The 14,076-nt window shown below is 38.7% G+C and overlaps 2 long non-coding RNA genes across 2 annotated transcripts in view; one reads left to right on the top strand and one right to left on the bottom strand.

Annotated features, from left to right (window-relative positions):
• LOC124291027 overlaps positions 1-381 on the top strand; it is an 81,262-nt gene extending 80,881 nt beyond the window's left edge. The window contains exon 2 of the long non-coding RNA XR_006902123.1: positions 43-381. This is a non-coding gene — a long non-coding RNA (uncharacterized LOC124291027). The remainder of the gene's footprint in view (positions 1-42) is intronic.
• The window catches only part of LOC124291026, a 34,349-nt gene extending 21,537 nt beyond the window's left edge, over positions 1-12,812 (bottom strand). The window contains exon 1 of the long non-coding RNA XR_006902122.1: positions 12,612-12,812. This is a non-coding gene — a long non-coding RNA (uncharacterized LOC124291026). The remainder of the gene's footprint in view (positions 1-12,611) is intronic.
• Positions 12,813-14,076: the final 1,264 nt, after the last annotated feature.

Raw genomic sequence — 14,076 nt, 5'->3', positions numbered from 1 at the left:
TTTTATGAGCCATTTCCCCCCTGTAAAATATGTTCATTTCAGAGACTAGATGTTAGTCTAGCCAGAGTGCCTACAGCCCAATGTGCCTACAGGTCAGAGTACCTACAGCCCAATGTGCCTACAGGCCAGAGTACCTACAGCCCAATGTGCCTACAGGTCAGAGTACCTACAGCCCAATGTGCCTACAGGCCAGAGTACCTACAGCCCAATGTGCCTACAGGTCAGAGTGCCTACAGACCAGAGTGCCTACAGCCCAATGTGCCTGCAACAGCATGTGCAGGGATGTTCTTCCGTACCCTATCTCTTCACAAGGATGAACTAACCAACGCACTAACATTATCATGTTCGACCTCATGAATTAAAAATACCATTCCTTTCAAATTTATTTTATTCCACTAATATTCGGATAAAATATAGTTTGTTTAATAACCCGTGTAATAATTATTTCATTTTTCGCTGATATTGATGGTTATAACACTGAAAGACTGGATGGATAATGTGTTCGTGTAAAGAAGATGTGTGCATATAATACACATTTCTGTACGATGCTTTCTCCGCTCCACCGCGCGAATACAGTATAACACTGGCTGAAATAAACGTGTACCTTTTAACCGACAAAATAAACACAGATCTCACCATACTGTATGCAGGCCCGCTAATCACTGAAAGGTATCGGTCGAACGTGACTTTTCATCGTCTCCCGTATCCCACTCGGTTAATTAGTTCTGTCAATGTATTACCGCTGTGTTGAACATTTTTCTCTTTGTTTAGTGTCATGAACACCTGCTTTGCAAGTTTACTAGATAATACATCCAACTGAACATGCCTTCATAAAGTATTTAATACCAGCTGTTAAACCCCGTCGCTTTTATGATAAAAGCATACGCACCAGATGGTCGGAAAGGTAAATTAGCTGAAAGTAATTGCCCACAATTCTACATGGCTGGAGGATGTGTAAAAATATACAGACAATACATAATAATTGGATGTGTCATATTTATCTCGCTTCCCGGCGCTGGCTCTCTGTAGACACAGTTATGGCGTCGCTGGAGTATATATGTATACAAGGACAATTGTTGGCTGAAGTCGTAAAAGGCTGAGAGTCGCCTGCGCGGGCTAGAAATACTCAAACTATGTGGAATGTAGACTTCTGTATCTTTAGAAGACCTTGAATATTCAGACATGCTGCGCATTCACTTAAAACGTCTTGAAAAATAGAAAAATCTCCTAATATCATGTTTCAGTAACGGAGATCGCCCCACTATCATTAAAAGCCATGCCGGTTATCACTGTGTGTGTGCGGATTAGGAAGGTATTGTACGTGTAGCAGACAGAATTAGCTGGTAGGCAACGTCAATAGATCTCATTGGTATTATGTGTAGGGGCTGTTCGGTAAACACTGACTAAGTGTATATTGAGAAACAAGGAAACAAAAACATGTAATTTGGCGAGAGATGAGAGACTGGGATATGGCGTGAGATCTGTGGAGCGCGAGATGTCGCACTTTAGTCAGAGATAAAACGTGAAAGATGCTACCTGAGATAAAGGTGTGCAGACCGTGAGATATACTACAGGTATGTGGGATGAAGAATGTTTTTAGAGCTTGGAATAAAGGGTGTACTTTAAACAAATGAGATGTGCAATGCATGGATGAGTGAGTGACTATGGTTTTGCGCCGCTTTTAGCAATATTCCAGCAATATCACGGCGGGGGACACCAGAAATGGGCTTCACACATTGTACCCATGTGGGGAATCGAACCCGGGTCTTCAGCGTGACGAGCGAACCCTTTAGCCACTAGGCTACCCAACCGCCACCAATGCATGGAATGAAATGCATGGCAGAAATAGAGTGTGGTGAATAGAGTGAGAAATGAAAAGAGAGAGACAGAGTATGCGAGTGGAGATTTATTGATTGTGTGATAAAGGGTGCGAGATGTCCAATGGGAGTAGCATTGATTGTCATATGTAGGGTCTGAGATATCCAATGTGAGGTGTATTGATTATGTGATATACAGGGTGAGATATCCAGTGTGAGATGTATTGATTATGTGATATAGAGGGTGAGATATCCAATGTGAGATGTATTGATTATGTGATATACAGGGTGAGATATCTAATGTGAGATGTATTGATTATGTGATATACAGAGTGAGATATCCAGTGTGAGATGTATTGGTTATGTGATATAGAGGGTGAGATATCCAGTTTGAGATGTATTGGTTATGTGATATAGAGGGCGAGATATCCAATGTGAGATGTATTGATTATGTGATATAGAGGGTGAGATATCCAATGTAAGATGTATTGATTATGTGATATAGAGGGTGAGATATCCAGTTTGAGATGTATTGGTTATGTGATATAGAGGGTGAGATATCCAATGTGAGATGTATTGGTTATGTGATATATAGGGTGAGATATCCAATGTAAGATGTATTGGTTATGTGATATAGGGCAGAGATATCAATGTGAGATGTATTGATTATGTGATATAGAGGGTGAGATATCAATGTGAGATGTATTGATTATGTGATATAGAGGGTGAGATATCCAATGTGAGATGTATTGGTTATGTGATATATAGGGTGAGATATCCAATGTGAGATGTATTGGTTATGTGATATAGAGGGCGAGATATCCAATGTGAGATGTATTGGTTATGTGATATATAGGGTGAGATATCCAATGTGAGATGTATTGGTTATGTGATATAGAGGGCGAGATATCCAATGTGAGATGTATTGGTTATGTGATATATAGGGTGAGATATCCAATGTGAGGTGTATTGATTATGTGATATACAGGGTGAGATATCCAATGTGAGATGTATTGATTATGTGATATAGAGGGTGAGATATCTAATGTGAGATGTATTGATTATGTGATATACAGAGTGAGTATCACGATATCCAGTGTGAGATGTATTGGTTATGTGATATAGAGGGTGAGATATCCAGTTTGAGATGTATTGGTTATGTGATATAGAGGGCGAGATATCCAATGTGAGATGTATTGATTATGTGATATAGAGGGTGAGAATATCAATGTAAGATGTATTGATTATGTGATATAGAGGGGAGAGATATCCAGTTTGAGATGTATTGGTTATGTGATATAGAGGGCAGAGATATCCAATGTGAGATGTATTGGTTATGTGATATATAGGGTGAGATATCAATGTGAGATGTATTGGTTATGTGATATAGGGCGAGATATCAATGTGAGATGTATTGATTATGTGATATATAGGGTGAGATATCCAATGTGAGATGTATTGATTATGTGATATAGAGGGCGAGGATATCCAATGATGATTTACGCATGATAAATTATGAGAATTCTGATGTGATTAGGTGGGATATCAATGTGTAGAGATGTATTGGTTATGTGATATAGATTGCAGAGATATCCAATGTGAGATGTATTGATTATGTGATATAGAGGGTTAGAGATATCAATGTGAGGTGTATTGATTGTGTGATATAGAGGGTGAGATATCAAGCATGGATGTGAGATGTATTGATTGTGTGATATACAGAGTTTTGAGATATCTAATGTGAGATGTATTGATTATGTGATATACATAAGTGAGATATCAGTGTGTGAGATGTATTGGATTGTGATATAGAGGGTGTGAGATATCAGTTTGAGATGTATTGGTTATGTGATATAGAGGGCAGAGATATCCAATGTGTGAGATGTATTATTGTGTGATATAGAGTGTGAGATATCAATGTAAGATGTATTGATTATGTGATATAGAGGGTGAGATATCAGTTTGAGATGTATTGAGTTATGTGATATAGAGGGTGAGATATCCAATGTGAGATGTATTGGTTATGTGATATATAGGGTGAGATATCCAATGTGAGATGTATTGGTTATGTGATATAGAGGGCGAGATATCCAATGTGAGATGTATTGATTATGTGATTTAGAGGGCGAGATATCCAATGTGAGATGTATTGATTATGTGATTTAGAGGGTGAGATATCCAATGTGAGATGTATTGATTATGTGATAAAGAGGGTGAGATTTCCAATGTGAACTGCATTGACTATGTGATATGGATTGTGAGATATCCAATGTGAAATGTATTGAGTATGTGATATGGATTGTGAGATATCCAATGTGAGATGTATTGATGGTGTGATATTGGGTTAGAGATACCCAATTTGAGATGTATTGATTGTGTGATATAGGGTTTGAGATATCCAATGTGAGATATTGATTGTGTAACATAAGAGTATGAGATATCCAATGTGAGATATTGATTGTGTAACATAAGAGTATGAGATATCCAGTGTGAGAAGTATTGATTGTGTTATATAGGGTGTGAGATATCCAGTGTGAGATGTATTGATGGTGTGATATAGGGTTAGAGATACCCAATGTGAGATGTATTGATTGTGTGATATAGGGTTTGAGATATCCAATGTGAGATATTGATTGTGTGAGATAAGAGTGTGAAGTATCCAGTGTGAGATGTATTGAATGTGTTATATAGGGTGTGAGATATCCAATGTGAGATGTATTGATTGTGTTATATAGGGTTTGAGATATCCAGTGGGAGATGATTTGGATGTGAGATATAGGGTTTATGATATCCAATGTGAGATATATTGATTGTGTGGTATATAGTTTGAGATATCAAATATGTGATGTATTGATTGTGTAATACATGGTTTGAGATATCCTGTGGGATGATTTGATTGTGTACTATAAGAGTGTGAGATTTCTTGAATGTGCCATAGAGCGTGTGATATCCATTGGGAGAGGAAATGTGTATGTGATATCCAACGGGAGAGAAAATGTGTGTGTGATATCGAATGGAGAGGAAATGTGTGTGTGATATCCTATAGGAGACGAACAGAGTGGGATATGTCAGTGGGAGATGTATTGAGTGTGTGATATGAAGTGAGAGACACGCAGTGGGAGATGTATTGAATGTGTGATATAAAGTGAGTGATATAAAGTGTAGAGACACGCAGTGGGAGATGTATTGAGAGACACACGCAGTGGGAGATGTATTGAGTGTGTGATATAAAGTGAGAGACACGCAGTGGAGACACGCAGTGGGAGATGTATTGAGTGTGTGATATAAAGTGAGAGACACGCAGTGGGAGATGTATTGAGTGTGTGATATAAAGTGAGAGACACGCAGTGGGAGATGTATTGAGTGTGTGATATAAAGTGAGAGACACGCAGTGGGAGATGTATTGAGTGTGTGATATAAAGTGAGAGACACGCAGTGGGAGATGTATTGAGTGTGTGATATAAAGTGATGAGACACGCAGTGTAAAGATATGTATTGAGTGTGTGATATAAAAAGTGAGAGACACACAGTGGGAGATGTATTGAGTGTGTGATATAAAAGTGTGAGGAGACATTGAGCAGTGGGAGACACGCAGTATGTGAGTGTGTGATATAAAGTGAGAGAGACACGCAGTGGGAGATGTATTGAGTGTGTGATATAAAAGTGTGAGACACGCAGTGGGAGATGTATTGAGTGTGTGATATAAAGTAGAGAGACAGTGTGTGATATAAAGTGAGAGACACAGTGGGAGATGTATTGAGTGTGTGATATAAAGTGAGAGACACGCAGTGGGAGATGTATTGAGTGTGTGATATAAAGTGTGAGACACACAGTGGGAGATGTATTGAGTGTGTGATAGTGAGAGAAAAGTGAGAGACACACAGTGGGAGATGTATTGAGTGTGTGTGATATACACGCAGTGGGAGATGTATTGAGTGTGTGATATAAAGTAGAGGACATGTATGGGAGATGTATTGAGTGTGTGATATAAAGTGTAGAGACACGCAGTGGGAGATGTATTGAGTGTGTGATATAAAAGTGAGAGACACACAGTGGGAGATGTATTGAGTGTGTGATATAAAAGTGAGAGACACACAGTGGGAGATGTATTGAGTGTGTGATATAAAAGTAGAGACACACAGTGGGAGATGTATTGAGTGTGTGATATAAAAGTGTAGAGACACACAGTGGGAGATGTATTGAGTGTGTGATATAAAGTGTAGAGACACACAGTGGGAGATGTATTGAGTGGGAGATGTATTGTATTGAGTGTGTGATATGATATAAAGTGAGAGACACACAGTGGGATATGTATTGAGTGTGTGATATAAAGTGAGAGACACGCAGTGGGAGATGTATTGAGTGTGTGATATAAAGTGTGAGACACACAGTGGGATATGTATTGAGTGTGTGATATAAAGTGAGAGACACGTAGTGGGAGATGTATTGAGTGTGTGATATAAAGTGAGAGACACACAGTGGGAGATGTATTGAGTGTGTGATATAAAGTGTGAGACACACAGTGGGAGATGTATTGAGTGTGTGATATAAAGTGAGAGACACGTAGTGGGAGATGTATTGAGTGTGTGATATAAAGTGAGAGACACGCAGTGGGAGATGTATTGAGTGTGTGATATAAAGTGAGAGACACGCAGTGGGAGATGTATTGAGTGTGTGATATAAAGTGTGAGACACACAGTGGGATATGTATTGAGTGTGTGATATAAAGTGAGAGACACGCAGTGGGAGACATAATATTGTGTATCTAGAGCCTGAGATGGAAGTTGTATTGAGTTTTATACTCCTGAAGTAATATATACACTAGGAGATGTATTAAGTGTAATACTCATAGTGTACGATATACAATGTGAGATGTATGGTAAAATAAGCAGTGGGGAATGTATTGAGTATGAGATGTGGGTGTAATATATACAGTGGGAGATGCTGAGTATGAGATATAGAGTGTGAGATATGCAATCAGGGTGCAGAGACCACGAGATACACAATGTATTGAGCATCAGATGTAGGGTGTTATATATACAGTGGGAGATGCTGAGTATGAGATATAGAGTGTGAGATATGGAATCAGGGTGCAGAGACCACGAGATACACAATGTATTGAGCATCAGATGTAGGGTGTTATATATACAGTGGGAGATGCTGAGTATGAGATATAGAGTGTGAGATATGGAATCAGGGTGCAGAGACCACGAGATACACAATGTATTGAGCATCAGATGTAGGGTGTTAGATTTACAATGGAAGGATTTACAGGTGGGAAGATTTACAATATGGAGTGTGAGATATTAAATCTGAAACAGCATTCGGGGAACCATAGGCTGTGCCACACACCTTCCACCACCCACTCCACGCATCGATGTTGTATGAATAAACGTGCCAGAAATTTGAAAATAGCTGTAAAGCTTTTAACCTAGCCTTGCTCCAAGGCTGTACTGAATGCTAAGCCCATGGGCGTATAGTAATTCTATCCTTCAAAGAGGCAAGTCTAGATAAGCGGACATTCCGGTCTGTTATTTATATTTTTTTAGAAATTATCATTTACACTATTAACGACTTTTGCAAGCCTAAATTTAACAGTAAGTTGTAAAGTTTGAAACCTTGACTATACGTTACGATGACTGAATTACAGGGTGCGAGACAGTGAAGCAGAGGAGATACAGCAGTCTGGCGGTTAACGGATATGTGTCTCAGTAGGAGGAGACACATGGCCTGGGAATACAGCAGTTAGGGGAATGCGAGGCACGTACGTCTTTCATACATCCATGTAGGTTATTACCAGGAATACATTAGCCCGTCCCGAAATACATGATACATAATTATATAACGTCAGTGCAAAACAATACCCAGGTTTGACCTCAGAAACAGATTCCAAATGGCAAAATAGCTGTGACAGTCATATGAATGGACCGTTGAAAATCAGTCAGTGAGTTTGGTTTTCCGCCGCTTTTAGCAATATTCCAGCAATATCACGACGGGGGGACACCAGAAATTGACTTCACACAATGTACCCATGTGGGGAATCGAACCTGGGTCTTCGGCGTGACGAGCGAACGCTTTAACCACTAGGCTACCCCACCACCCCTGAAAATCAATTAAGACACCAGGTGTCGACGGGTAAGCACGTACTGGCTTGTATATACCCAGTATATAGCAGTAGGTGACCTGGATAATATGACAGCGATAAACAACGTCGTATGTGTGATTGGAATCAAAGTTTGTCAAGCTTTTGTAATAACTATAGTCGCAAACATTTCATTTCTAGACCGATCTCATCTCATTTGTTTCTCATCTTCGCAATCAAGAGCCTAAATACGAACTGTGAAATGTGATGAGAATGTTTTGTCTTTCTATTTATTTCTTATTTTTCAAACTACTCTTTTTAAATTTAATTGCAGCTGAATCAAACTACAGTCAAATAATGTATCATTTTCATCTGCGTTCTTGAGTCTTTGTGAGTATTGACTCCATTTGTAATAAAAAAGACCCTCATTAAAAGACTCGAGCTAAACTAGTTTCACATTTCAACCAATTTGTAACAGAATATTTAGTAATGTTGCTAAGAGAAAAGAAACTATGAATATTGTGATAACGTTAACGAAACATATTGAAGATAGAATTTATATTTGTGACCCTATCGTTTTCCCCATTTGAACCTCATAAATAAATAGTTAAGAGCTATCATTAAAGTTGATATTGCTTCAAGTACATTAGTGTGAGCGATGTTCAGCTCTTAAAGTGCCCTTGGTGAAATAATACGTATAATGCTATACCCAAAAATATAGTGATGAAAATTACGATCGCATCCAAAAAGCTCTGAATGACGATATTGCAAACAAATGATGAAACGAAGTACTTTAATTCACTGTGAACTAATGGAAATAACTCATTCGGTCAATTTATATAGTCTGTACAAGCACACAAATCAATATCATCGATTATTTACGATAATCACATTGTAAAACAATCTACAAATACATGTTACACAAGCAAGTAACTCCGGAAATTTAAAAAGTCGAAAGATTTAGTTGGGTTGACCTGTTCCAACAGGGTGCACCAATCGATCGCGCACCGTCAGTCTAATCTATTGTGTCACGTAAGCAGCACAGAAAGCGATAGATTCACTCTCACGGTCCCGGCTGCCCAACTAATATCTCTCTTGGCAACCCGGCGTAGGTCACGTACTGCAGCCTTCTGCGCCACCTAGATAATGGATTGACCCTTGGCCAATCACAGGATGAGATTCCGGATTCTTGTCTTCTGATTGGCTGACGCTGATAGTGAGCCGGGCCGGTGTCAGGTCGGTTTTGTTCCCTCTACACTGTCCTTTCTCGCTGTGTGCTGAGTATTATGTTTCCGAGTCAGTTATGCGTTGCGATGGCGGCAGATGGCTTACACGGCGAGGGCTATGTGTACTTCGTGTTCAAAGCAAGCTGTGTGATATTGTGATCGCTTGATGGCGTGCTCCATAAAATATTCAAATTGATTTTTCGGTGCGACGTTGACTGGCTTCACACAGATTTTCCCATTAGCTACATCTGTAGTAATAGTTCCTCTGTAATTTGAATATTTAGTTGGCAAAATGCAAATTTTAAAATATCGATTCAATTAGTTCAGCATTTGAGTTATTTATGCATAAACAATTACTTAATCAATTCTGTTAATGGTCGTAAAGTGGCGCTAACACAATAGAATGCATACATTGTTTTATATGAAGTATTGATATATGTTGTCCCTAATAGGTGAATACTGCAATAAATACAGGTTCTACCGGGTTATGGAAAGGCGCCATGTAGCAATACAAAAATAACATAATCTAATATTAAACTGGGTTGGTTATTTGTATAATGGCATTGCCTAGCTGGAATGTTCTTGAGCTTTGTCATAAGAAATCTGTGATGCAAACACATGAATCCGGATTGAGGTCACCAACCAGTTAATCATAATGTTCCGACAAAGAGGCTTACACTTACCTGTGTATCAGGGAGAATTACCTGTGTTTATATGCTTAAGGGCCAAAGAACATGCATTAATGGATATCCGTGTTTGTCTGCTGTATGTTCTCAACAAAATAAAAACGTTTCATGTTTAAGCCGTAGGATAAGCGTTTGATTCATTCGTGGCCACAAGACAAACAAAAACAATGTACAAAATGTCATGCCTAAAAGTATGTACGTGTTATATATCTCAAAGGTTCGACACACGAGATAGTTGTGGATTACACTTCGAAGACCCTATGGGAATTCTGGTTCAGAATCTATCCCACAAACTTGTTGCGGGAGGCGACAAAACCGGGTGGTCAGACTGGGTTACATGATTAACTGCGTGTCACTGTGCCTCCTTATACTCACAATATCAATCACTGGTTTGTCCAATCCAGACTTGATCATTATCTGGTCGACATCATCTGTCTGGAGGGGCGATGGGGTAGCCTAGTGATTAAAGCGTTCGCTCGTCACGCCGTAGACTCGGGTTCGATTCCCCACATGGGTGTCATGTGTGAAGCCCATTTCTGTTGTCCCCCGCCGTAATACAGCGGTGTATAACCACACTAACTCACTCACTCATCTGGCCCGAGTACTGCAGAGTGCTTCGAAAAACAATATACAGCGGTGATGTAAAATGTTTTAGAGCCGACATAGGTATGTCTATTTATCTCACGCAAGTGGACAATTATACGCATGCATACTATTAAATTATGTTCTGCACAACTTGAATGTGTTAACATAGTCTCTCATTAAATACACTCAGTGACTCAGGATGTAATATATCTGAACTTTGGTTTAATAAACATGCGGTGAACATTTGAAACATGTGTTGGTGCGATACATCCACGTGAATATAACATCAGCCAAAATAACAAAAATATGATTTACATGGCCGCACAAGTACTTGTCCTAAACCAAGATCTTGTCTCTGAAATGAACAATTTTTACAGAAAAATACTGTGTATAAAAAATAATCATAAAATATTATGAAAAGGAGACCAGAGATTTTCTTCATTTTCAGCCTTGAACTATGGAAATCTAGACTTGCCACATATTCTAGACTTGCATGGGCTTTCTTGGATATGTTTGTTTCTGGGTCTGTATGACAGACAATGGTTGCCCTGCACCTGCTGCATCTGCAACCACTACGTCACCGTCTACTTTGACGTCTAGCCTTCCAAACATGGAACTTCCATTATAATGACAGCATCGGGTACCACGACCCCGATAACCTGTGGTCATATATTTCTGTATACCATTGCAATTGTTTTTCACACGATTGTCATTTGTGACGTCATATTACTGTACCTGCAGTTAATTAAGAGAAAAGAAGTACATGTACCCATGTAGAGCCACAAGAGAAATCATTCGTTCTGTCATACCGCTTCCGATACATCTATCATCTTATATCCTCTTACTCTGTTGAAGGACTACCAGTGGATCAAATCAAGTTTCCACACGCAATGCAGAAATTGCAAAACCTTTGATTAAAACAACGCTTACTTGATTTTATGTGTTAACGCTGACTGATAGTGATTTGACATTTTGATCCTGTTTACGTGAAATGGACTGTCGGTCACACGTCACTGTTGACTTTTGTTAGGAAGACATCCAATACATTTCCGTCTTGAGGCTTCCTGCACAGATTCTAGCGAGAAATTTCGTGAACTTGTGAAGACGACAGAGAACGACCGGTGCTGACACTTGCACGTTCCCCCGGGCAATACGTGACCGTGCAAACGTTGACATGAAGAACCTCAACAGCATATTGCTAATCTAGTTGTTGTGAATGCACCCTGTGACAACGACACCTAACGGATATAATGGTTTAAAATGCAAAACACTTTTATAAGGACATATTTTACTTTCTAACTGCATCATGAGGACGAGATATGTATGTACAGAGTAATACATAGGCTGTCACGTGAAAAGGTTTAATTACAAGCAGTTATAGCTTTTAAGTGAACCCGAGGTTATTGACTCTTCCATGATATATTTCTGCTTTTGTTTAGCGAGAAACCATTTGATTTTGATTTATTTAAATATCTCATTAATTTAATTATTTTTACCAACAAAATTCGGTTATTATATTTGTGAATGACTAAAAAATAACGAACTGTATTTTTTGTGTGCTTGTCAGCAAGAAATGGGCACATAATGTTTTCATTCATTGCGAGGCACATGTGTTTTGGGTTAAGACTCATCCTTGATTACATGTTTAGAACAAATCCCGCCCTGAAAATCAAATGATCCATTATATTGTACTTGCACTTGTATTAACGTCATTTACATGCAACTGTGAGTAAGTGCATGTGTTTTAACGCCAGGTTTGACAAAATGTCAGTCATATCACGACGGGAGTCTTCAACAATGGCTTTCAAACACTGAACCGTGCAGGTAACTGAACACGGATCTAGACGGTACAAAGCTCAAAGCTACACAGATGACAAACACAATATGAATGAGATACTTATAGTGTGAATAGCTCAGAGAACAAAACTCGTTGAAGACATAACCGTCTTAAAAGCACTTAAAACCTGATTTATCTACATATACTTTTCATTGCCCCATTCCCATTTTCCTGCACACAAACAATAGAAACCAGGACATGAAAGAATGTTAATTTCGCGTCTCAGTCTTTAATTCAGATGATTTTATTGAATTAGAAGCATAAAAATACCCATTCCAGTTTCTTGGTGATCAGAACCAAGTTATCAGTATGTGATGTACGTTTAGCTATGTTAGATATCGAGGGATTCGATCTTGCAGGGAGGGAGAAAACACTTACTTGTAAGGAAATCTTGACCTCAGACAGAACACAGGATATGTTTGGAGGCAGGTGCGGTGTTGGCTGGTAAGAAACTTACATCCACTGATCATTTCGAAACAAGATCTGTCATATGTTAAAACATTAAACTAAGAGTATGAGTTTAGTTGAAAGGCAGGTGTACTTATCTTGCCTATTTACGGTAATATACACCAGTAGTGATATTTTACACCTGACGTTCCAACATGCGTCCTACTCTCGCTGGAATACGCAAAAAATCCGTGTTTATATTTTTATCACTTAAAATAACCTTTTAAAGGCCAACCACGCAGAATAATCAATAATGCATTGTTAACACTGTAGAACGTGCAAGAGCCTTTTGCAACATACATCTAATCGAGTCAATTACAGCCTGTTGTCAATTTCACATGTATACAGTTCGTCTTCCTCGTGGATTTAAGTTCCATGTCAAATGACATTAATCGTTTTCACAGAATCCACTCATCAGGCCTGGCTGTACTCGTGTTTCCTTTGTTAAACATTGTCAATATTTCTAACAAGCTTCCACCTTTTGATATTCATCGACTGTGCAACTGTCGCGTATCCGGGTCTTTATTTCACGGTTCCAATCAATACCTACAACACAGGGAGCGTGTGTAAACACACACCGTTTTTCACTCCATATACGAGTAATATTCAAGTCGACCTACAGGCGATGTTGTAAGTCTAGCGCTGGTGAATGGTGTTGAAATGCTTAACAAAAGGTTGTTCTTTCTGGTTTTTGTTATTCCTTTTATCGATCCACGTATGTCTTTGCTGGCTTCAAATATTTTATTCTGGTGGTTTTTTGTCTGCTAGCTCTACTTTTGCCTGCTTGAACTATGGTGGACAAATACCTCCACAATTCATACCATGTTATCTTAATCCAATCTGCGATTTCTTAGAGGTGGTCAATATTATTTAATCAATTGTTCTTTCGTTGAATGTAATTATGTGAAAATAATGGCTTTCTCTTGAGAGTCGAGAGCCGATAAGCCCAATGGATACCCAAGCTTTATAGACATCAACATTAGGAATTGCTATGTATAATGCATGATGCAGTAAAACAGGGTTATATCAATGAATGGATTCATGGACGTGTATAACAAAGGCATGGATTAATTGCACAGCTGGGTTGGAGGATGGATGAACAGTTTGATTGATGGATGGGTGGGTGGCTAGTATTGAGCGTTTCGTCTCATAAATCCAATTAAAATAAAACTACACAAAAATATTAATCGAATAACAAAGCTAACTAGAAGAAATATGCGTGTGACTTTTTGTTGTTGTCTCTGTGGTTGTGTCACGTGATACAGATAACATAGTTCCCATGTTTTAAATATCAAGTATTAGCACTGGATGGTCAATAATACGTTTTTACCCAAATCGAATTGTAATGTTGGTGATAAATAAAACACTATCAATCCCTGTTTTGTTATTCCACTTA

Source organism: Haliotis rubra, unplaced genomic scaffold (genome assembly GCF_003918875.1).
Source record: "Haliotis rubra isolate DU_JTF1 unplaced genomic scaffold, ASM391887v1 Scf48, whole genome shotgun sequence".
NCBI lineage: Eukaryota > Metazoa > Mollusca > Gastropoda > Lepetellida > Haliotidae > Haliotis > Haliotis rubra.
This window is presented reverse-complemented; position numbering and strand designations above follow the sequence as displayed.